Source organism: Triticum aestivum, chromosome 4B (genome assembly GCF_018294505.1).
Source record: "Triticum aestivum cultivar Chinese Spring chromosome 4B, IWGSC CS RefSeq v2.1, whole genome shotgun sequence".
NCBI classification, from domain to species: Eukaryota; Viridiplantae; Streptophyta; class Magnoliopsida; order Poales; family Poaceae; genus Triticum; species Triticum aestivum.
The window spans coordinates 303,060,645-303,083,796 of NC_057804.1; positions in this window are offsets into that span (position 1 = coordinate 303,060,645).

The window sequence follows — 23,152 nt, forward strand, 5'->3', positions numbered from 1 at the left end:
ACTAAAACACACTGGCTTACCATATGTTGTTGTGAAGCCTCGCTGTTGTTGCAATGTTCTTTCAAGATATCATCAGCATCCCGTGGTTGCAAATCTAGTTGTTGTAGTTTATTATGCACCATCTATTTAGGTAAAAATTAATTTTAATCGCATGCACTGGTTCGAATTGATCATCAATGGTTCATCTAAACTAATGAAATAAGGGTGTGTGCTTACACGAAAATATAGTGTTTCACTCTATTTTTATGCTTGTTCGAGGTACCAGCCCCAAAAGAACAAATATTTTGCTTGATGGGGTTGGCAGCTCCATTATTAATAGAAGCATAAAATTAGTCATGCAACTTCGGAAGATCAAGAACACACAAAAAAGTAGGGTTTGTTTGGTTGGAGACTAGCACGACCAAGCCAAAGTGTGGCCAGCCACATAACTATGGGAAGCCACACAAGTGTGGCTGAGAAATTGGACGCCAAACTTTGGCAAAAGTTGGAAAAAAATTGTCTCTATGACAAGTGGACCATAGGGGCAATAAAGTGTGGCAAGAATCAAAAGCATGCCAACTAAACTTTGTCTTGGCAAACTATGGCTGGCAACAAAATAGCCCCGTAATGAACAAAGGCTCGGAGCAGTGATGGAATAGCTAGCATCAGAAAATTTAGGGTAAAACAAACAAAAAAGCAGCGGAACCACATGCTAGTTTGCTGATGTGTAATTAAGCATAAAGAACATGAAGCAGTCTGATGGAACTAACAGGTGGCATCAGAACAACACCATTATCATAAATATAACATGCAATAATTAAAGTAATATGTAGTGATATCTAGGAAGTACAATAGTACTGAGGACAAAACTAAAGCATTGTAACTATATGTGCACTGGTTTGTAATTTAGCACATGTAACATGTTCACTACGTGAAGTATGGCCCTACAGGTGCAAGTAGAATAATGCATCTCATAAAAAATTGAATGATACCCTAAAGAAATTCAAAGGTGCGGTGCTTATGCTAGGAAAGTGTAACATCCCAAAAATTTAACCATGTTTTGTTTATTAAAATTTTGCCAGGAGATTAAAATTTTATTTTCTGGGTTTATCTTTTGATTTCAGAACCTTTATTTTCTTTGATATTGTGGAGTTTTTGCCCCAAGTAAAAACTTTTCAAAAATGTTGTTGGGATTGTATACCCTCTCTTGAAACATTCCTGTCATCAGTGGGATTATTTTATATAATTATTTTTCCCTAAGCTTTATCTTTCCAAAATTGTTTTTCATTTGCACTGCAACCCTTTTATAAATTCATTTAAAAATCCCACCAAAATTTGGGGATGACATATGATGTCCCTAAATCACTTTTATGCAAAAATATCCGTTGGTCATTTGGAGATTTTGAGCTTTACCCCTAGTTTTCAAATTTGGTCCAATTGCACTTTTGCACTACAACCTATTTAAAACTTTCTTTAAAACTTCCACCAAAATTAGGGGATGTTAGTAGGAGTATATTATTCATCTTTGTGCAAAAACCCACTAATGTTCTTTCAAAAATTTGAGCAAAACATCCTCTTTTGCTCTCTGGTCCAGTTTGTTTTTTCTACAGCAACTCTAATTTTTGTTGCTCTAATGGCCATGATCATTCTCCTGCTTATCAACAATCCTGCAAAACCCTTAAGTGCAGGAGAATGGACCTATTGGAGTATTTTTGGTCCATGAAACTATGCCCTTTTCTTTCTGTCCAGAAATGGTTTTCTCAAAAACTTGCACTAGCAAGTTTCTGTTTTTGCCAAACTAACCTTACCACACTCTTTTTCATCTAAAGAGACTATGATCTGGAGAGTTTGGCCACCCCAAGAAATGTCTAGGTGCCCTTGGCATTTTGTCAAACACCTTATGGGCATGGTCAGTTTTGACATAGTTTCTGGTTTGTACATTGGACCTGCTTGCTTTGCCTAACCAGCATGTCTAATGGCTCTACCCTAGCCTATAGCCCCACCCTGCTAACCGTCATGTGGTTTGGAACCTCCTGGCAATCGTTGGCATTTCGCCGAACACCTCGAGTGGGTGCTCTGGGCGCGCCCAGAGTGCACGTTTTGCACGCGCGCGCACCGAGCCGCCGCGTCTCACTGCCGCCTCCCCGCGCCCGGTCTGGCCCCTTCCCACTTGCAGCCAACACGCCCGCCCCCTCCCTCGCCGTAGAGCCACCCCTGGTGCTCCATAGCGCCGCCGTCAGGTCAGCCGTGGCAACCAGCGGCCGGCCACAGCAGCCTTTGCCCTGGACGGCGCCGCCCGAGCCACACGCGCGCGCCAGCTGCCCTTTGGAGCAGTCCGAGCTCATCCACAAGCTTGTCTGCAAGCGCTTGTCGCCGCCACGTCCCCCCTGCTGCAACAGAACGATGGTTCATCGGCGTCCTTATCCACGGGCGCTATATAAGGAGCCCCGAGTCCGTCCAGTCCCTCAGGCGACCTCAAGCCACCCCACCTAGCAGCCCCATAGCCAGCAATCGACCAGGGAAGGTCTTCTTCCTCGTCTCCGGCCAGTCCGGCCTCCGCCAGATTTTGGTCCTTCTGGTCGCACCAGAGCCTCCCTTCCCCATCCAGCACCGCTGCTCGACTCGTCTCGATCTTGCGGAGCCACCCATCCACTCAACTTCGTCGGGGAGCCCCCGTAGCCCAAACCCCCAATCCACCCGTAGCTGTCGTCCGCCGCGGAGCTCGCCGCCAGCGACTCCCTTCATCCCCACCTACCTAACAACCACCGGGAGGACCGCCCTGGACCCGCGGATCCATCCCTTCTCTCTGGAGCCCGCGAGGAGCCGTCGTTCGCCGGCGTCAATCACCGGAGCCCCGCCTCTGTTCGGCCAGTAGAGGAAGGAGGCGGGGGCGACCGGTCAAACCTGACCAGTAGCCCCCCTGGACCCACTATCAGTGACCCAGCGCCGGTCCACGCCGGTGTAAGTGGAGGCGTAATCCCAGAGTACGCCTTCGACATGTATTCTTTTCAAAACGTTTTTCTTTTTTTCTGTTTTATTTAAAATCAGAACTTTGACTGGACATATCTTTTAAAATAAAACTCCAAATGAGTTGATTCTTTTTCCTACCTTTCTCAAATTTGTCTACTCTATTTTTCATATGTATTTGAAAAAAAATAGACAACTTTTTTGTACTGTTTTGAAGCTATGTGTTAATTTGAATATTTTCAAAAATAGGATTTTTGAAGAGGAAGGCAACTTTCAAAATACAACCCCCACTTGCATACTCTTGAAGGCAAGCATTCTGAACCATGACATAATATTTTCATGTGTTGTTTAATACGGTTACCACACCACTTTGACATGGAACATTCGATATTTTATGTGGTGATACAACCATACGCATAAGTGCAAAAATGAAGATTTTTGCTGTTAGAAATGGGCATGCTTGTGATAGTGATCATCCTCGTATGCTTTTCATGCCTGCCGGAAGGAAGCCGGGAAAGTCTTTGTCTTGGGTAGACCTGAGCTTGTCCCTAGATCGTCGTCGAGACGAGTGTGTCCGGTATGGCATGATGGGGTATGATGAGTGGTGATTCTGTCTGTTGGATGAAATATATTTGTTATGCTAATCATGCAGGGAATACATAAACCTCCTGACTCGACCATAGATCGAGTCTTGTTCCAGTAACCCCAATACTTGTTTCGTACTACCACTTGTCCCTGCAGCAGGTAGGGTACGGTTCAGTAAGTTGTCAACCCCTTTCTAGCACACACCATACAGAGAGGCCATGATGGAAGATATCGAGTGCAGCCGGTAGGCATGCCACCTAGTCCGGGGGCATGGGTGTTTCCGGTTGGGACCGAGAGGGGGGCACCCCTTAGTAGCGCGCGGTATAAATTTGATCCCATGCTAATCGAGGTTGTATCCTCCCCACTTAGAGTTTTGCTTGACAGGTGTCGTGGGTGATTCCAGACACCGGTATTTTAAGCTGGTGTGTGCGAGTCAGGTGTTTTTTCAATTAAAAGACCGTAGATGGAATTAGTCACGATGGACTGAAGGAATCCGATACTCGTGGGTAAAGAGTACACCCTCTGTAGAGATTATATCTATTCGAATAGCCATGTCCAGGAATAAGGACTACAGTTTGGGTTCGGTCAAGTGTTGGTCTTAGTGTCGGTCTTCAGAGGAAAAGACTGCTAAACCAGAACATGGATTATGACTTGTGACTCATGATGATTATGGTTATTATTATTATGGACTAACCCATTTATATTATTTGAAGTATTGAGTATCCCTGGGACGGTTCTACCTCCTGGATATTCACTGTGATTGTTTTCTTATAAGCCCTTTAGGTGGGGTCGCACAGACGCCTGACTGTGGCATGTTTGTTATTTATTTACCTTATAAGCCCTTTATGTGGTGTTGCTCAGACGCCCGACTGAGGCATGCTTGTTATTTACTATCCTTTTGAGGCGTCGTTTCAGACAACCGATTGGTGCATTTTATTTCTACTCTGTTATTGCAAATTCATTTTGTATTTAAATAACCTGCTTACATGCATCAGGTTTTTTATTTTATGACTGACGTTGCGATCATAGAATATTACAGTGCATGATTATCATTTGTTATGTTATACCCGTGTTCATAAGGTTTGCGAGTACATTCAAAGTACTCACTCGCTTGTCCCTGGCTATTGTCTTGGCCAGATTTCTTGCTTGGAGAGGAGCGTTGCGATGACAGCCCCGGAACCTAAGCAATGGTGACAACAGCCTCGCGAAGATAGGAGTTAACCTGGTCAGCTTTTCCTGTGGGAAATGGAGTCCCATGGCCACTGATGAACCACAAACCGCTTCCGCCATCAACCACTAGAAACCAATTGTTGTACTCATAGGCCAGAATGGTCTTGTACTACCTATTATGTATTTTGCTTGGAGTTTCTGTATCAAGTTGGTGCCTCATCAGCTAACAGAAATCCTGGGGCTGGTGAGAACAAGGACCATTTTTTGGAAATTAATATCCCGAAAATCCGGTCCTGACAAACTTGGTATCAGAGCCAGGGTGACCATTGGCTAATCCTATCTTAGCCAGGTCAAAAAACCTAGGTTAACCAACCCACCAGACCATAACCTAACCCCGGCCAAGCTTCTCGTGTAAGATAGCCCCATAGTGACCTGACACCTTTTGGTAGTCGGTGCCCTAACTATCAGCCTAGCCTGTCGATCATGCGCCAGTGACCGACACCTAAATTGTCTCATTTGCAAGCGTGCGAAGGAAGACTTCGTCCCCTTTTTCTATAAACAGGGCACACTAGCCTCAACACAACACAACACAACCTCTTCCCCAAACCGAGCCATAATGCCTGGCCCCGTCATGCATAATGAAACCACAGCAAACAACCTTGGAGGTTTTGTGACCGTGCTAGCAAACCTCACCCGCCGTGCCTTTGCATTAGAGGAGCCCCCAGAATATGTTGTGTACCAAGGACCCATGAGCGGTGAGAGCCGTCAATTCTGGGCCACTGTGCACATCTATGGTAGGGGTCTATCGCCAGAACGCCCCTACAGGTTCACCGGAAGGACAACTTCCTTTGAGCCACAAGCCATCCAACTAGCTGCTCGAGAGGCTGTAGTTCAACTCCGGCACTTGTTTCCCAGAGTGACTGTCGCTCGTTCTACTACTACCCCAGCCATGACGGGTATGGTAGGCCACCCCAGGTTGCCAACGGAGATCACGAGACGGATCCTGCATTGTTGCATCTGGTGCGCTATGTAAGTGCACTAGAAGAACTATTCGATCAAATCACCCTTGATCTGATCGCAGCTCGTGGAGAGCTGGTTCGCTGAGCCCCGGCGAGAGGAGAAGATGAGCCCGACACCGACAACCCAGTCGTGCTGTTCGTTAAACCGATCGAGTCTTTGAGGTCTGCCCAGGCCATCAACCAAAATACCTTGATGTCCTAGAAGTGCTTCGTCGCCTTTTGGGAACACACTCAAACGGGATTGTGGCCAACAATCCCCAGGATGGTCATCATCGCTACCCTGACCCTGTAGCCCCTCAACCCCCTCCAGCAAATCCCGACGGTGAAACCCGTGGAGAAGCTTCGACGTCCACAAGGCACGCCCGCTTAGATATTAACGAGGTACACTAAAGTCGCTCGAGTAGTACTGAGTCTTAGTATGTCCATGCCCTATAATTATGTGATCCTGTATCACCATGATTAAATGTTGTTTGTTTGTGCGCCCCTATTTTAAATAATAGACATGCATAATTATGTTGGTGCGCGATTGCATTTGTAAACCCGGGCGTAGCTGCCAACCCCGACGACTCAAAGTTTGTGCTATGAGTAAACCTTTTGGTTTCAGCTAATAGGAATGATATTTTCAAAACAACCCTTAGCAAATCTCGAGGACGAGATTTTTCTTAAGGGGGGTAGTGTTGTAACACCCCAACAATTTAACCATGTTTTGTTTATTAAAATTTTGCCAGGAGATTAAAATTTTATTTTCTGGGTTTATCTTTTGATTTCAGAACCTTTATTTTGTTTGATATTGTGGAGTTTTTGCCCCAAGTAAAAACTTTTCAAAAATGTTGTTGGGCTTGTATACCCTCTCTTGAAACATTCCTTTCATCAGTGGGATTATTTTATATAATTATTTTTCCCTAAGCTTTATTTTTCCAAAATGGTTTTTCATAAGTCTTAGGGTCCCATTTGCACTGCAACCCTTTTATAAATTCATTTAAAAATCCCACCAAAATTTGGGGATGACATATGATGTCCCTAAATCACTTTTATGCAAAAATATCCTTTGGTCATTTGGAGATTTTGAGCTTTACCCCTAGTTTTCAAATCTGGTCCAATTGCACTTTTGCACTACAACCTATTTAAAACTTTCTTTAAAACTTCCACCAAAATTAGGGGATGTTAGTAGGAGTATATTATTCATCTTTGTGCAAAAACCCACTAATGTTATTTGAAAAATTTGAGCAAAACATCCTTGTTTGCTCTCTGGTCCAGTTTGTTTTTTCTACAGCAACTCTAATTTTTGTTGCTCTAATGCCCATGATCATTCTCCTGCTTATCAACAACCCTGCAAAACCCTTAAGTGCAGGAGAATGGACCTATTGGAGTATTTTTCATCCATGAAACTATGCCCTTTTCTTTCTCTCCAGAAATGGTTTTCTCTAAAACTTCCACTAGCAAGTTTCTGTTTTTGCCAAACTAACCTTACCACACTCTTTTTCATCTAAAGAGACTACGATCTGGAGAGTTTGGCCACCCCAAGAAATGTCTAGGTGCCCTTGGCATTTTCTCAAACACCTTATGGGCATGGTCAGTTTTGACATAGTTTCTGGTTTGTACATTGGACCTGCTTGCTTTGCCTAACCAGCATGTCTAATGGCTCTGCCCTAGCCTATAGCCCCACCCTAGTAACCCTCATGTGGTTTGGAGCCTCCTGGCAAGCGTTGGCATTTTGTCGAACACCTCGCATGCGTGCTTTAGGCGCACCTAGAGCGCTCGTTTTGCATGCGCGCGCACCGAGCCACCGCGTCTCACTGCCGCCTCCCCGCGCCCGTTCTGGCCCCTTCCCGCTCGCAGCCAACACGCCCGCCCCATCCCTCGCCGCAGAGCCGCCCCTGGAGCTCCACAGCACCGCTGTTAGGTCGGCCGTGGTAACTAGCGGCCGGCCACAACAGCCTCTACCCTGGACGGCGCCGCCCGAGCCACACGCGCGCGCCAGCTGCCCTCTGGATCAGTCCGAGCTCATCCACAAGCTTGTCCCCAAGCGCTCGTCGCCGCCACGTCCCCCCTACTGCAACAGAACGACGGTTTGCCAGCATCCTTATCCACGGCCGTGGAACCGACGTAGCTGTACTATATAAGGAGCCCCGAGTCCTTCCAGTCCCTCAGGCGACCTCAAGCCACCCCACCTAGCACCCACATAGTTGGAAATCAACAAGAGAAGGTCTTCTTCCTCGTTTCCGGCCAGTCCGGCCACCGCCACTTTCGGTCCCGCTCGTCGCACCCAGAGCCTCCCCTCCCCTTCTAGCACCGCCATTCGACTCGTCTCGATCTTGCGGAGCCGCCCATCCACTCAACTTCGTCGGGGAGCCACCATAGCCCAAACCCCCAATCCACCTATAGTTGTCGTCCGCCGCGGAGCTCGCCGTCGGCGACTCCCTTCGTCCCCACCTACGTAACGACCACCGGGAGGACCTCCCTAGACCCGCACATCCATCCCGGCCCTCCGGAGCCCGCGAGGAGCCGCCGTTTGCCGGCATCGATCATCGGAGCCCCGCCTCTGTTCGGCCAGAGGAGGAAGGAGGTGGGGGCGACCGGTTAAACCTGACCAGTGGGCCCCCTGGACCCACTGTCAGTGACCCAATGTCGTTCCACACTGGCGTAAGTGGAGGCGTAATCCAGGAGTACTCCTTCGACGTGTATTCTTTTAAAAACGTTTTTCTTTTTTTCTGTTTTATTTAAAATCAGAACTTTGACTAAACTTTGACTGGACATATCTTTTAAAATAAAACTCCAAATGAGTTGATTCTTTTTCCTACCTTTCTCAAATTTTGTCTAATTTATTTTCATATTTATTTGAAAAAAAGTTTAGGCAACTTTTTTCTACTGTTTTGAAGCTATGAGTTAATTTGAATATTTTCAAAAATAGGATTTTTGAAGAAGAAGGCAACTTTCAATACAACCCCCACTTGCATACTCTTGAAGGCAAGCATTCTAAACCCTAGCATAATATTTTCGTGTGTTGTTTAATACGGTTACCACACCACTTTGACATGGAACATTCGATATTTTATGTGGTGATACAACCATACGCATGAGTGCAAAAATGAAGATTTTTGCTGTTAGAAATGGGCATGCTTGTGATAGTGATCATCCTTGTATGCTTTTCGTGCCTGCCGGAAGGAAGCCGGGAAAGTCTCTGTCTTTGGTAGACCTGAGCTTGTCCCTAGTTCCTCGTCGAGACGAGTGTGTCCGGGATGGCATGATGGGGTATGATGAGTGGTGATTCTGTCTGTTGGATGAATTATATTTGTTATGCTAATCATGCAGGGAATACTTAAACCTCCTGAGTTGACCATAGATCGAGTCTTGTTCCAGTAACCCCCATACTTGTTTCGTACTACCACTTGTCCTTGCAGCAGGTAGGGTACGGTTTAGTAAGTTTTCAACCCCTTTCTAGCTCACACCGTACAGAGAGGCCATGGTGGAAGATACCGACTGCAGCCGGTAGGCATGCCACCTGGTCAGGGGGCATGGGTGTTTCCGGTTGGGACCGAGAGGGGGGCACCCCTTAGTAGCGCGCGGTATAAATTTGATCCCATGCTAATCAAGGTTGTAGCCTCCCCACTTAGAGTTTTGCTTGACAGGTGTCGTGGGTGATTCCAGATACCGATAAGTTAAGCTGGTGTGTGCGAGTCAGGTGTGTTTTCAATTAAAAGATCATAGATGGAATTAGTCCCGATGGACTGAAGGAATCCGTTACTCGTAGGTAAAGAGTACACCCTCTGCAAAAGATTATATCTATTCGAATAGCCGTGTCCAGGGTTAAGGACTACAGTCTGGGTTGGGTCAAGTGTCGGTCTTAGTGTCGGTCTTCGGAGGAAAAAACTACTAAACCAGAACATGGATTATGACTTGTGACTCATGATGATTATGGTTATTATTATTATGGACTAACCCCTTTATATTATTTGAAGTATTGAGTATCCCTGGGATGGTTCTACATCCTGGATATTCACTTTGATTGTTTTCTTATAAGCCCTTTATGTGGTGTCGCTGAGATGCCCTACTGTGGCCTGCTTGTTAATTATTTACTTTATAAGCCCTTTATGTGGTGTCGCACGGACGCCCGACTATGGCATGTTTGTTATTTATTTACCTTATAAGCCCTTTATGTGGTGTTGCTCAGACGCCCGAATGAGGCAGGCTTGTTATTTACTATCCTTTCGAGGTGTCGTTTCAGACACCCGATCGGTGCATTTTATTTCTACTCTGTTATTGCAAATTCATGTTGTATTTAAATAACCTGCTTGCATGCATCAGGGATTTTATTTTATGATTGACCTTGTGATCATAGAATATTACAGTGCATGATTATCATTTGTTATGTTATACCCTTGTTCATAATATTTGCGAGTACATTCAAAGTACTCACTGGCTTGTCCTTGGCTATTGTGTTGGCCTGATTTCTTGCTTTGGGAGGAGCGTTGCGATGACAGCCCCGAAACCTAAGCAATGGTGACAACATCCTCGCGAAGATAGGAGTTAACCTGGTCAGCTGTTCCTGTGGGAAATGGAGTCCCATGGCCACTAATGAACCACAAACCGCTTCTGCCATCAACCACTAGAAACCAATTGTTGTACTCATAGGCCAGAATGGTCTTGTACTACATATTATGTATTTTGCTTGGAGTTTCTGTATCAAGTTGGTGCCTCATCAGCTAACAGTAATCCTGGGGTTGGTGAGCACAAGGACCATTTTCTGGAAATTGATATCCCGAAAATCTGGTCCTGACAGAAAGAGAACATAGGCGTCGGCCGTTGATAATAGTACCTGATTCGTTGTCATACTTGATGGCTAAGGATCGTCGATTGTGCTCGTCTTCCAGTTGAGTTTGGGCCGGCTGTCCCCATTGCTGAAGCGGCCCCGGTGCTTCAGTTGGGGCGCCTATCGACATACAAGAAAGCTCATCTATGGTAAGTGAACAGTTCCGTGGTAAAGAAGAGAAAAAACGAAGGAGTACAAATTGAAATAATCTGATTAGGCTGCGACATCAGTAAAGCAGGGCCGGTGGAGTTGAATATGGTGTCCATGGAGCGGGTCTAGTGCAGTGGACGAAGGCGTTAGCGAATCACATCTGACACGGTGTACAGTGCTTTTGGTGAGGCGGATCTATTGCGGCGAACAAGGGCTCGTATGAAGGGCCAGCGATGGGGCGGACGAGGGTGTCAATGAAGGGCCTACACTGTGGTGGATGAGGGCGCCGTGAAGCAGATCCGATGCGGTGGACCATGATGGCCGTTAAGGAGATCTGGAGCGATGGTCAAGCCAGCCGCTAAAGCAGCTCCGATGAAGCGGTGAGTTGGAAGTTGGGGGTTCCAAGGTGCGGAAGGTAGATCCGGTGGGGTGTGAGGTCTATCGCTACGGCGGAGGACTAGATTCAGCGGCTTGGTGTGGTTGGTGGGGTCGGGGATGGGAAGTGGAGGGGCTCTGGGGAAAAATGTTGGGGGCGAAGAGGGGAAAACAATGGACTTATCAAAGCAGCCCTTTTCCGTTCATGTGGCAGGGGTAAAACATCAATATCGCAGGGCTAAACTTTCGGGGGCGAGATATTTCGATGTGCGGGAAGTTTGAAAGATTTTGGCGCCTAAAATTAAGTGTTCTGCTCTTGTACGGCCGACTATGATATCATGGCCGAAAATTTATTTGTTTTGCATGCAAAAGAAGTGCAAGTTTCAAAAATCCATGTCTCCAACTCGAAACTTAGATTGTCCATTCAATTCAAATATGGATCATTAAGCTAGTGCAAGCAAATACCATCATATGGTCCAATTAAAATGAAATTCCAAATGTGTTTATCCTAAATACAATGACAAAAAAAATGTGTATGTGTATGAATAAAGTGGATGATTATAATGTTTGAACATGCTCGTATGTGTATATCTCTAGGTTTGATATAAGAATTTGAAATCACGGCTTAAAAAATGTATCTCTGTTTAAATGAATTACAAAAGCTAGTGATGGAGTCGAATTTTTTAGATATCGGTTTCCGGCAAAACCCTTAAGGTTCGAACTCTGGGGTGCGCATGAAGATCTTCTCCCTACCGATGCACTCCCCAAGACCTCGCCGTGGATCAAAACTAGCATGATGAACAACACAAGAGACACAAGATTTATACAGGTTCGGGCCACCGTTATGGTGTAATACCCTATTCCTATGTGTGGTCTGGTGGATTGCCTCTTGGGCTGATGATGAACAGTACAGAGGAAGAACAACCTCGCGAGGAGATGTGTTCTTGTGGTGGTGACGTGTGGATCAGCTGGGTTCGGATCAGATTGCCCTCTACTGTGGTGGCTAGCCCTATATATATATAGAGGCCCTGGTCCTCTTCCCAAATATTGAGCGGGAAGGGAGCCAACAACGGCCGTTTAGAAAGGGGATAGCCAGTATAGGCTATCCTGACTAAAGGTGGTCTTCGACTGCCAAAGGCTCTAGTGATGACGACGCCTTGGGATCCACGGTGACCTCCATCCTGCCGTCCTTCTGGTCTTGGTCTCGTTGCACCGATATGGAAACCTTTGCTTGATGCCTCGGTACTCCGCTCCTGCACTTGCCCCCATTGCACCAAAGAAGAAACGGGGACACTGCGCAGGCTAGCGCCCGCCTGGTCTTGATCGTCATGGCTTGCGTCATGGGCACCTCGCGAGGTTCTCCTTGCCTTGATCTCTCCCCCTCCTCGTGAGCCTGCCTGGTGAGGCCTCCCCTGAGGAGGCCTTGTGCCATCTGTCCCGCGAGGCTTGGCCCCTCGCGAGGGTCTTGAGCTTGGGTTGATGAAGACGGGCCGTACTGGTCCACTACTTGAGCCACGCTGCAGGCTGTAGGCAGGCAAGTCTAGGGACCCCCGTTCCCAGAACGCCGACAGTAGCCCCGGGGCCCAAGGCGCGCTCGGACATGCCTTAGCAGCGAAGCCAAAGGGCAAGTGCGGAGCGCCGCGGGCCCCAACATCCTGCGGCCTTGGTCGCCGCATTGGGGTTGATTGGACTTGGGCGTCTTCGCTTCCCCATGCTGCCTCGGTAACTACCTGATTTGACTAGTCCCTGCTGCATGCAAAAAGATTCATCATTACCTGTGATCCTGGAGGCCGACGGTTGGCCTCCCTTGGGCTATAAATGGGGAGGGGCGGAAGCCCCCGTTGTCCATCTCTTCTTGCTCCGCCTGTGTCACATCCTGATTTTTCATGCCATAACACTTAAGCTAATAAGTCATGATACATTGTGGTTTGACAAAAACTTTTGAGTGTTTTGGTCTTTGCTTGATTTGATTTTTGTCTGCTGTTTGCAAGTGCTCTAAAAATCAAATAAATCCTCCAACTCTTATACTCCTTATCCTTGATCCAAAATCCTTTCCCAATGATCATGCCATATGTATAGGACATAAAAATAATTTCTTACAAAAATAATTTGGCCAAATAGTATTTTCAAAAATTAGTTTTCCAAAAACCCCTGAATTGAGATTTGCACTGCAAGTACTTAATTGAGGGCAGTAAAAATCTTATTAGATATAATTTGGCTAAACATATTTGACTCCTATTAGATATAGGACACCCAGAAGCCACAAAAATATAATTTTAAAAGTTATTTTCCCATTTTATTTAAAGGCTTTTTCTTTAGGCCAGAAATGGTCTTTAATAGGTTAAAATTATTTTAATGCTTTAAAAATATTTGGGAAAAATGTAGGGAAACTCAGTGGACATATATTGTCCATATATAAGAGTTTCAACACATGGTCATGTTCAAAATGTTGGTCAAATCCCTCAAAAACCCTTTCTGGATATTTCAAGATTTTGAAATATTTACAAAGGAAATATTCTCCAAAAATTCCAAGAAAATTCTAGCATGTCACATATGACATGTATGATGATCTTGACAAGTATTATGTCATGGAGAATAGTATAACCCCATGAAATCCCCTCAAAACTATTTCTGTCCATTTTGAAGTTTGAGGAACTTTACATTGCCAAACATGTCCAAATGTTCTCAAACCTTGTGAACATGCTCAAATGGTCTAATAATTCATCTAGACCAAGTGGCACAAGGTTGAGAAAATGTTATACTGATCAAAGTGCCCCAAAACCCTTCCTATCCAAAACCAAATTTGAACAACTCTACATTGGCAACTTTCTCCTTCTGGTCTCAACTATTTTGGACATGTTCAGAACCTCAAATTATGACACTACACCAAGTGGTGCATCAAGGAGAATATATTTGCATGGCTAAATCTTGGAAAGTCCATTTCTGTTGATTTCTAGGGTTTATAAAAGTTTCATTGGCAAATTTGCCCAAATGGAGTCAATCTTGGTGGAACCACTTGTTTTCTCAAGCCATTTGGCCCTGTAAAGCCTTATGACAAGAGGAGTTCATCTTCTTGCCCAAATCAACAACAAACACCTTCTGCCATTTTTCTAAAAACACCAATTTGACCACTTCCACTAATCTCCATGAGTTCTCCTTTTTACCATCACCCCTCCTAGTTCCCCTCTACCTCTAGAGTGCTTCCCTGCCCGAGAGGCAATGATTAAGGGGGGCAGAGACCCATTTTTCTTCTCTGGACAACCACTTTTTCCTCCCTTTCTCATCTCTCTCTCACTCCTGGCAAGTTCTAGAGCATCTCTCTCACTCCACCCCTCTTGTTTATTCCCCCTGCAGCCGCTAGAAACAAGTGGGCGCGCGGGTGCGCGCAAAAAGCCGCGGGTGCCGGCCAAAGTCGCGCTCTGGAGCGCAAGGCAGAGCAGGGGACCGTTGACGCTGCTTCCCCGACCGCCTCGGGCCTCCCCTCGCGCCAGTCGAGGTGCCTCGGCGTCCGCAACATGCCACCGTGCAGGCCCCCTCGTCTCTCCCTCTCTCTCACCTCCTGCGGCTCGTGCCCAGAGCCGCCCAGCTCGGAAAATGCTCGCGCAGCTCCTGTAGCCGCGCGCAGCTTGCCCCGCTCCTTCTCTCTCTTCATGGCGCCCTACTCCACCCCTACTAACGCCGCAGACAAGTCCTCGCCATCTCCTGGCCTCCCAAGCCGTTGCCGCGGCCACCCGTGCGCCGCGTCCACGGTGAGCCGCGGGTCAGCTACTTAAGGCCACCCCGAGCCCCCTCTCTACTCCTTTGGCCCTCTCTCCCTCCCGTGCATCCACTGGACCAACCCACTCCCCTCCTCGCGCCCTCCAACCACCCCATGGCCGGAGCCATGCTGTTGGCCTCCGCCAAAATTCGCATCCACCACCACTCTCCCTCCCCTCTGGGCTGCAACAGAGCATCTCGAGCACCACCACGGGCCCTCCCGCACTTCTCCCTCTCCTCCCCGTGGTCGTGCCGTCGAGTTCCATCGTCACCGTCAGCCTCGTCCGCCGCGGCCGATGCCCTGCTCAATCTGGTGCCCCTGGGCGACCGTGCCACCCACGGTTAGACGCGGCCGGGCCCCCTGAGCACGCCGGTGGTTAGCTCACCGAAAACGGTGGCATGTGGCATCGGCAAGCTGCCGTCGACACCACCCCTTGCCCCTACTCTGTTCTAGCGGGAGGTTGGGATGAACCCGACCGATGGGCCCCACGTGTCGGCGTCCCTGAGGGCCGGGCCCGCGGGTTAAGTCGACACGACTTCTTTGGGAGCCGTCTCCCTGGGGCAAGGTGTATTTCGGGCGGGGGCCTTTGACGTCACCGCTGTCGCCCAGTGCGCTGCCCCGCTATGTCTCGCCTAGTGCACGCTGTTGCCGCCCAAATCCAGCCCATTTGGGTAAAAACCTTGTTCCTTTTTCTTTTCTGTCCAATTTGTAAAATCCATAAATAATTCAAATTAACTCCAAATTTGATGATTCAAATTTCTAGTGACTCTATAAATCATGATCTACCTATTGGTGCAACATGCACATTTTTCCAGACACTTTTTCGTCATAAACATTTATCAAATCCTGTTTTTCCATTTCTGTGATGAACTTTAGAAAATCATAGAGAGCTCATACTTGATCAAAATGCCATGATTCAAATTCCTAGGTGCTTCTAAGCTCATAACTTAGTTGATAAACATTTTTCTTAATACTTTGTGTACAACCTCAAATAATGAGCCATTTCGTCATATTTGTCAACTTTGCAAATTTATAGGAAAATCATTTGAACCCCAAATCCAGTGAAACCAAATCCTAGATGCTTCTAAAATCATCCTTTGTTAAATGGGTACCTTTGCTCATTTTTCAAAAAATACATTTCTATACACTTCTTGCAAATCTATAAACACCTTGCATCCATCATATCAAAATGTTCAGAAGTATCCACTGACCCAATTCCAATGACACCACTCTGGTTATTTTTCATATAACCATTGATGTCCTAGAAAAATCAAATTAATATTTTAGAGCACTTTTATTTTCTGCCTTATTGTGTTGCTTACTATGATTGTTTCCAACGTTAGTTGACAAAGTAGACGATAACTCGGAGATGGACCAGAAGGCTTGAAGACTCTGATGAACCAGGCAAGCAGCCCTTTGACCATGTCCATGAAACCCTTTTTATGCATGTCATACAACACTTTATTATTGTTGCATCGGAATCGTGAAGAAATGGTAAACCACGTTGGTTGGTTGCCTCTGTTACTTCCTCATTGATACTTGCATTGTGCATGACCCTACCTTCCTATGAGGGTTATGCCGGTGGGAGTAGATAGGATGCTAAAGTAGTTGCTACGCAAAAAGGGACGGGAATATGCATGGTGATGGAGACAAAGTATTTTCAAAGAACTTTTGGAAAACCCCGTCGGGTGTCACTTATGCTCAAGGGACATAATGAGATGGGTAACCACTTGATGACGAAGTGGTGTACCGAGGCAAGTGTTTGTGTGGTTTTCAAAAACGGATTAGATTTAAGATTTGTCCACTGTCCCAACCTTACGTGTGCAACCACTCTATCCTTATATGGGAAAGTGCATTATTGATTACCTAGGCCGATACTAGCTTGGAGCCCGCATTACTAGCGACGGGGGAGAGTTGGTGCTCTCTCTCGAGATGGGGTCGTGCCAGGTAGGGCGGCCAAGAACATTTTTTTGGGACACCGGACACACCGTTCGTACCCCGTGCTTGTGATGAGAGATGATTTAGGAGCGTGGCTCCACGAAAATGTTATGTGATAATGATGGGAACGGGGGTTACTACCAATCGAGTGGACTCCATGTTAGTGTCGTCTAGGGAAAGGTAGTGATCGGGTGCTTACCCCGGGTACTTGAGGTACCGCGGGTCGTGGATGACACGGAAGTTCCCCAGATCTTGTGGGTAAAGTGTGCAACCTCTGCGGAGTGTAAAACTATTAGAATAGCCGTGTCCACGGTCAAGGACAGTTGGGCGGTGCTGCCTAAACTACGTCCATAGTTTCACAACCGTGTGTGTGAGTTGATAAAACTACTTGGGTCAAGTCAAAGGACTTGACATGATTGAGTTGGGTTGGTTCCCACTCCATTTATGTTAATATTTGTAACCAGACCCTAATGGTTACATAAATTCATACGATGCATGATTTACCAGTTATTGAACATGTCAGAGCACAACCAAATTAGCTTTCTGCAAAACTTTACCTATATCATGGTTTATTGTGCCTTGAACCAAAACATGGGTTGCTTGCGAGTACATTCAAAGTACTCATTGGCTTGCCACTGGTTATTTAATTGGCCAGTCATGGAAGAACATGAATTCGAGGAAGAATTCTTTGGTGACGAACACGCGAACTAGGACGCTTCCCAGTCAGAATGCCTGTAGGGTTAACGCAGATGGCATGGGTTCGTCTTATCAACAAAGATTTCCGCTGCTTGTGTTTCATTTGATGTTCAACCCTTAAGGCTTTATCAATGTAGGACTTGACCATAATGGTCATAACTTATGTAAGACGGTATGTATGGATGTAACATTTTTGTTATTCAGCTTCTGTGTGTTCAGTGAGCATTGATCTCTGGGATCACTGTACACGTGCATTTGGTGATCATGACTTATGAGTCGGGGTCCCTACAGAGCTGGTATCAGAGCCATCCCGACTGTTGGAAGCCTTAGTTCGCATGGTCGTTAGTTAGGGTAAAACTAATTCCAAAACTAATACTAGTTTTCAAAACTATCTATAGTTCTCTTCCCATTGTCAGTTTTTCAAAAGCTAAGAAATACTTTCCCTATTAATCTCTTCCCCTTTAAAACTTCTGGTCGCTAGAATCTTTATGCCCCTGACCACGGAATTCCTTGTAATCCTCTTGGATAATCTAGAAGGAAGAAGCCTTGCCAGACACTCACCCACCTCTTCTAAACACAAGATTGGCAACACCACAGCAAGACGATGCCAACAGAAGGTACGCCCTCAAGGAATGAGGACATGAAGACCCAGAGGATGGTGACACGTTTGAAATTGCCCCAGGATTATGCAACCTTGGCCTATGATGACCAGGGCTTAGGATATGCAAGATCATGATATACGTCGCTAGTAGAGCAACTCTATCCTTATCATTGTTCCATCGGCAAACACCGGTGGATGAGAACCTAGCCATTTGGTCCGCCTCACTATAGTGAGCAGGAAAACGGTTCTCTTCATCCCCCGCTCTCAGTGACGATACTGGCAACAGTGTGTCTGGCAGATTGGACCTCTACTATGCCTTGTTAGTGTCATTACATAAAGGATTGCCTACCTGGTACACTCGACGGCTTAGAAAGCAAAAGAGATCGTCATGATTAAGAAGACAAGAGGAGACCAAGTCAATGCCAGCTGCAAGGAGCCACCTTAAACCCATCACTCCAATAGGCGAGAGTTGTTGAAGACTCTTCAAGCTCAACCGGGATCGTTTCATCAAACAACTACAAGAGACGTAGCAACACCTGAGGAAAACCCAGAAGACTGCACGAGGCACAAGGCACAACTATAGAATCCGAGAATCCCTAGGGTAGGATGAGTCGTGTACCCCCTATGCGTAGTCGAGTCCATATGATGGTTCGAATAGACCCATGAGTGTGTGTTGCTTGTTTTTATTTGTTTGTGTTTTGATATCAGTCACTCTTTTTGCCCTAGGCAACAAGTACACGACTATATCACCTGCCTTATTTTGTTGTTTGTTTTTGGCCCTTTCGGCAATTGTTTGTTTGCACCTGCACTATCGAACCCCCTTTAGGCATCCCCCTCCTCTATTTTACTTTTCCCTCTCACCTCTCTCGTCAACCAAAGACCAGCAAGAAAAGATGCACCAAGGATTCCACCTTGGCGACCAACTATCACTGAAGACTTTTGTTGCAGCCTCCTCGACCAAGTGCAACCCAGTAGCGGTATGTCTACTCCTCAAGATTAGAAGCCCATCCCTAGACCCTTTGAGACTTCACGATATACCCCAGCTCGAATCCTTAACGATGTGCTTGACCTACAAATTGCATGAAAACTAGTTAAGCCTCAGTAACCTTGCACAGCACTGTGTTCATTATGGAACTAGTAGACGTAATGAGCAAGCACATTGTCATCCTAATATAGCACAAGAATTTACGATGCCATAGGAAAGACCAGTTTGAGGATATATGAATAGAGGACAAATGACTTGATGAGTTTATATCAATGACTTTGAGGGATCATTTGAGACTCTTTGGTGGATTATGAGGCTTTCATGTTGGTAGTTGAACTTGGTGGGATCAGTTAATAGAGTAGCATAACTTTCATTGCCCCTTAGTAAATTGGATTTAGTAGGACAATTATGATTGCAAACCGAAATTCTCGGATATATAAGGATTTGACTTAGCCAGTGGATGTTGAAAGGAGATAGATGATATTACGATCATGTCTTGGGGAAAAGTGAAGAAATTCTCGTTGGACATGAGATTTGGATTTAAGCAGGTGATTCTAGTTGAATATAGTTGTTGAGTATGTCTACATGGTTCGGAGTAAATAGGATTTAGACTGATGATCTCGATCATGATACCATGTTTCTCGGTGGACGATAAAACTAGGAGATTGGATTAATTGTCGGAGTTGAATTAGGGATCTAAATACGCCCGACTTTGGAGTTTACTCGACCATGTTAATGGAAATTGGTGGACTGACTATAGTAAGGCTAGACCTTTTCAAGGATTTAATAATTATAGGATATTAGAAGATTTTGTAGAACTGCCGGATCAAGTAGTGATTGGTGTAGTTAATGGGTTGTTGGAGTTGATTCATAGGAAGGAAACAAGATCTTGGAGTGGCTTGCGACGTGTTTCCTCAGGATAAAGATGCTTTATCTTAGACCTTGGAAGAATAGGTTGAGCACTTGGATTGTCAAGTTCAAGCTTAGCAGCTTGTATATTCTACCCATGGATTTTTAGCGGTAGACATACATATGAGTTTGGGATTGTAGACATATATGATTTTGTTAGACCTCCTCTCGAGAGTCATAAGTATAATAATAGCATGAGTAATGATTGGAGCTGACTTACATGGGTTGGTACTTTCGGTGGTATAAGGTGATCTGTTTGGTGGACTAGATAGAACAATTGGCATCTCAGGAACTATGCTCAAGGATGGGATGATAAACATTCACTCGCACACTAGAATCCTTGAAACCCTTACGCCTTACCAAGCCACATCAGGGTCGGATCATGACCTTGGGCCTTGACTCTAGGTTGAGAAGACCCTGACCAATACTCAACCGTGACCACCACCGATACCCCAACCTGTACCCTATGCACCACGTGGGCAACTCCTCAGGAGTACTCGAACAAGCTGGTCGTCATCATTATTTGATGACATGCTTGTCTACCTGAAGAAGGAAGAAGAACCGTTCAGCTAGTTAGGGGATTTCTGAAGACCACAATGTCAAGGAGGAAGAACTATACCAGCCAACATCATCAAGAAGTGAACTTCCTCATCAAAGACCAAGTGTATCTGCAAGCCACACCCCTCAAAGGAACCAAGCATTTCCATGTCAAAGGGAAGCTCACACCAAGATTTAACAACCCTCTCTGAGATCACTACAAGACGAAGAGTAGATGGCTACCAGCTAGAGTTACCACCTGACTTACTCACTATGCAGCGTTTTTCCACATGACACCACTCCGGAAACATTTCCAACTTCCTAACTAGCCCAGTCTCTACAAGGACATCGATCACCGAGCCATCAACCTCCAGTCCAATATGACCTATCCGAGAGACTATTAGCAACCTGGATCAACCAGAACATCATACACCAAGCCACATCATCAAGTACTTCAAGGTTCAATGGAGGACCACATGGAAGAAGAAGCTGTATGAGGATGTGAAGACTACCCCAGATCCAAGTTTCCATACTCCTTTCCGCGCCTAGTTTGGGAATCTCGGGGACGAGATTCTTGTAAGGGGGGTAGTTCTATCACATCCTGATTTTCATGCCACAACACTTAAGCTAATAAGTCATGATACATTGTGGTTTGACAAAAACTTTTGAGTGTTTTGGTCTTTGCTTGATTTGATTTTTGTCTGCTGTTTGCAAGTGCTCTAAAAATCAAATAAATCCTCCAACTCTTAAACTCCTTATCCTTGATCCAAAAACCTTTCCCAATGATCATGCCATGTGTATAGGACATAAAAATAATTTCTTACAAAAATAATTTGGCCAAATAGTATTTTCAAAAATTATTTTTCCAAAAACCCTTGAATTGAGATTTGCACTGCAAGTAATTAATTAAGGGCAGTAAAAATCTTTCAAAAAATATATTTCACTCCTATTAGATATAGCACACCCAGAAGCCACAAAAATATAATTTTAAAAGTTATTTTCCCATTTTATTTAAAGGCTTTTTCTTTAGGCCAGAAATGGTCTTTAATAGGTTAAAATTATTTTAATGCTTTAAAAATATTTGGAAAAACTAGGGAAACTCAGTGGACATATATTGTCCATATATAAGAGTTTCAACACATGGTCAGGTTCAAAATGTTGGTCAAATCCCTCAAAAACCCTTTCTGGATATTTCAAGCTTTTGAAATATTTACAAAGGAAATATTCTCCAAATATTCCAAGAAAATTCTAGCATGTCACATATGACATGTGTGATGATCTTAACAAGTATCATGTCATGGAGAATAGTATAACCCCATGAAATCCCCTCAAAACCATTTCTGTCCATTGTGAAGTTTGAGCAACTTTACATTGCCAAACATGTCCAAATGTTCTCAAACCTTGTGAACATGCTCAAATGGTCTAATAATTCATCTAGACCAAATGGCACAAGTTTGAGAAGATGTTATATTGATCAAAGTGCCCCAAAACCCTTCCTCTCCAAAACCAAATTTGAACAACTCTACATTGGCAAATTTCTACTTTTGATCTCAACTTTTGTGGACATGTTCAGAACCTGAAATTATGACACTACACCAAGTGGTGCATCAAGGAGAATAGATTTGCCTGGCTAAATCTTGGAAAGTCCATTTTAGTTGATTTCTAGCATTTACAAAAGTTTCTTTGGCAACTTTGCCCAAATGGACTCAATCTTGGTGGAACCACTTGTTTTCTCAAGCCAGTTGGCCCTGTCAAGCCTTATGACAAGAGGAGTTCATCTTCTTGCCCAAATCAACAACAAACACCTTCTGCCATTTTTCTAAAAACACCAATTTGACCACTTCAACTAATCTCCATGAGTTCTCCTTTTTAGCATCACCCCTCCTAGTTCCCCTATACCTCTGGTGTGCTTCCCTGCCCGAGAGGCAATGATTATGGGGGGTAGAGACCCATTTTTCTTCTCTGGACAGCCACTTTTTCCTCCCTTTCTCATCTCTCTCACTCATGGCAAGTTCCAGAGCAACCAAAGCCTCCACCCCTCTTGTTTGTTCCCCCTGCAGCCGCCAGACACAAGTGGGCGCGCGGGTGTGCGCAAAATGCCGCGGGTGCCAGCCAAAGTCGCGCTCTGGAGTGTGAGGCAGAGCAGGTGACCATTGATGCCGCTTCCCCTACCGCCTCGGGCCTCCCCCTCGCGCCAGTCGAGGTGCCTCGATGTTCGCAACACGCCACCCTGCAGGCCCCCTCGTCTCTCCCTCTCTCTCACCTCCTGCGGCGCATGCCAAGAGCCGCCCGGCTCGGCTAATGCTCGCGCAGCTCCTGTAGCCGCGCGCAGCTCGCCCCGCTCCTTCTCTCTCTTCCTAGCGCCCTACTCCACCCCCACTAACACCGCAGACAAGTCCTGGCCCTCTCTCCTGGCCTCCCGAGCCGTTGCTGCGGCCACCCGTGTGTCGCGCCCACGGTGAGCCGCGGGTCAGCTACTTAAGGCCACCTCGAGCCCCCTCTCTACTCCTTTGGCCCTCTCTTCCTCCCGTGCATCCCCTGGAGCAACCCACTCCCCTCCTCGCGCCCTCCAACCACCCCCATGGCCGGAGCCATGCCGTCGGCCTCCGCCAAAATTCGCATCCACCACCACTCTCCCTCCCCTCTGGGCTGTAACAGAGCATCTCCAGCACCA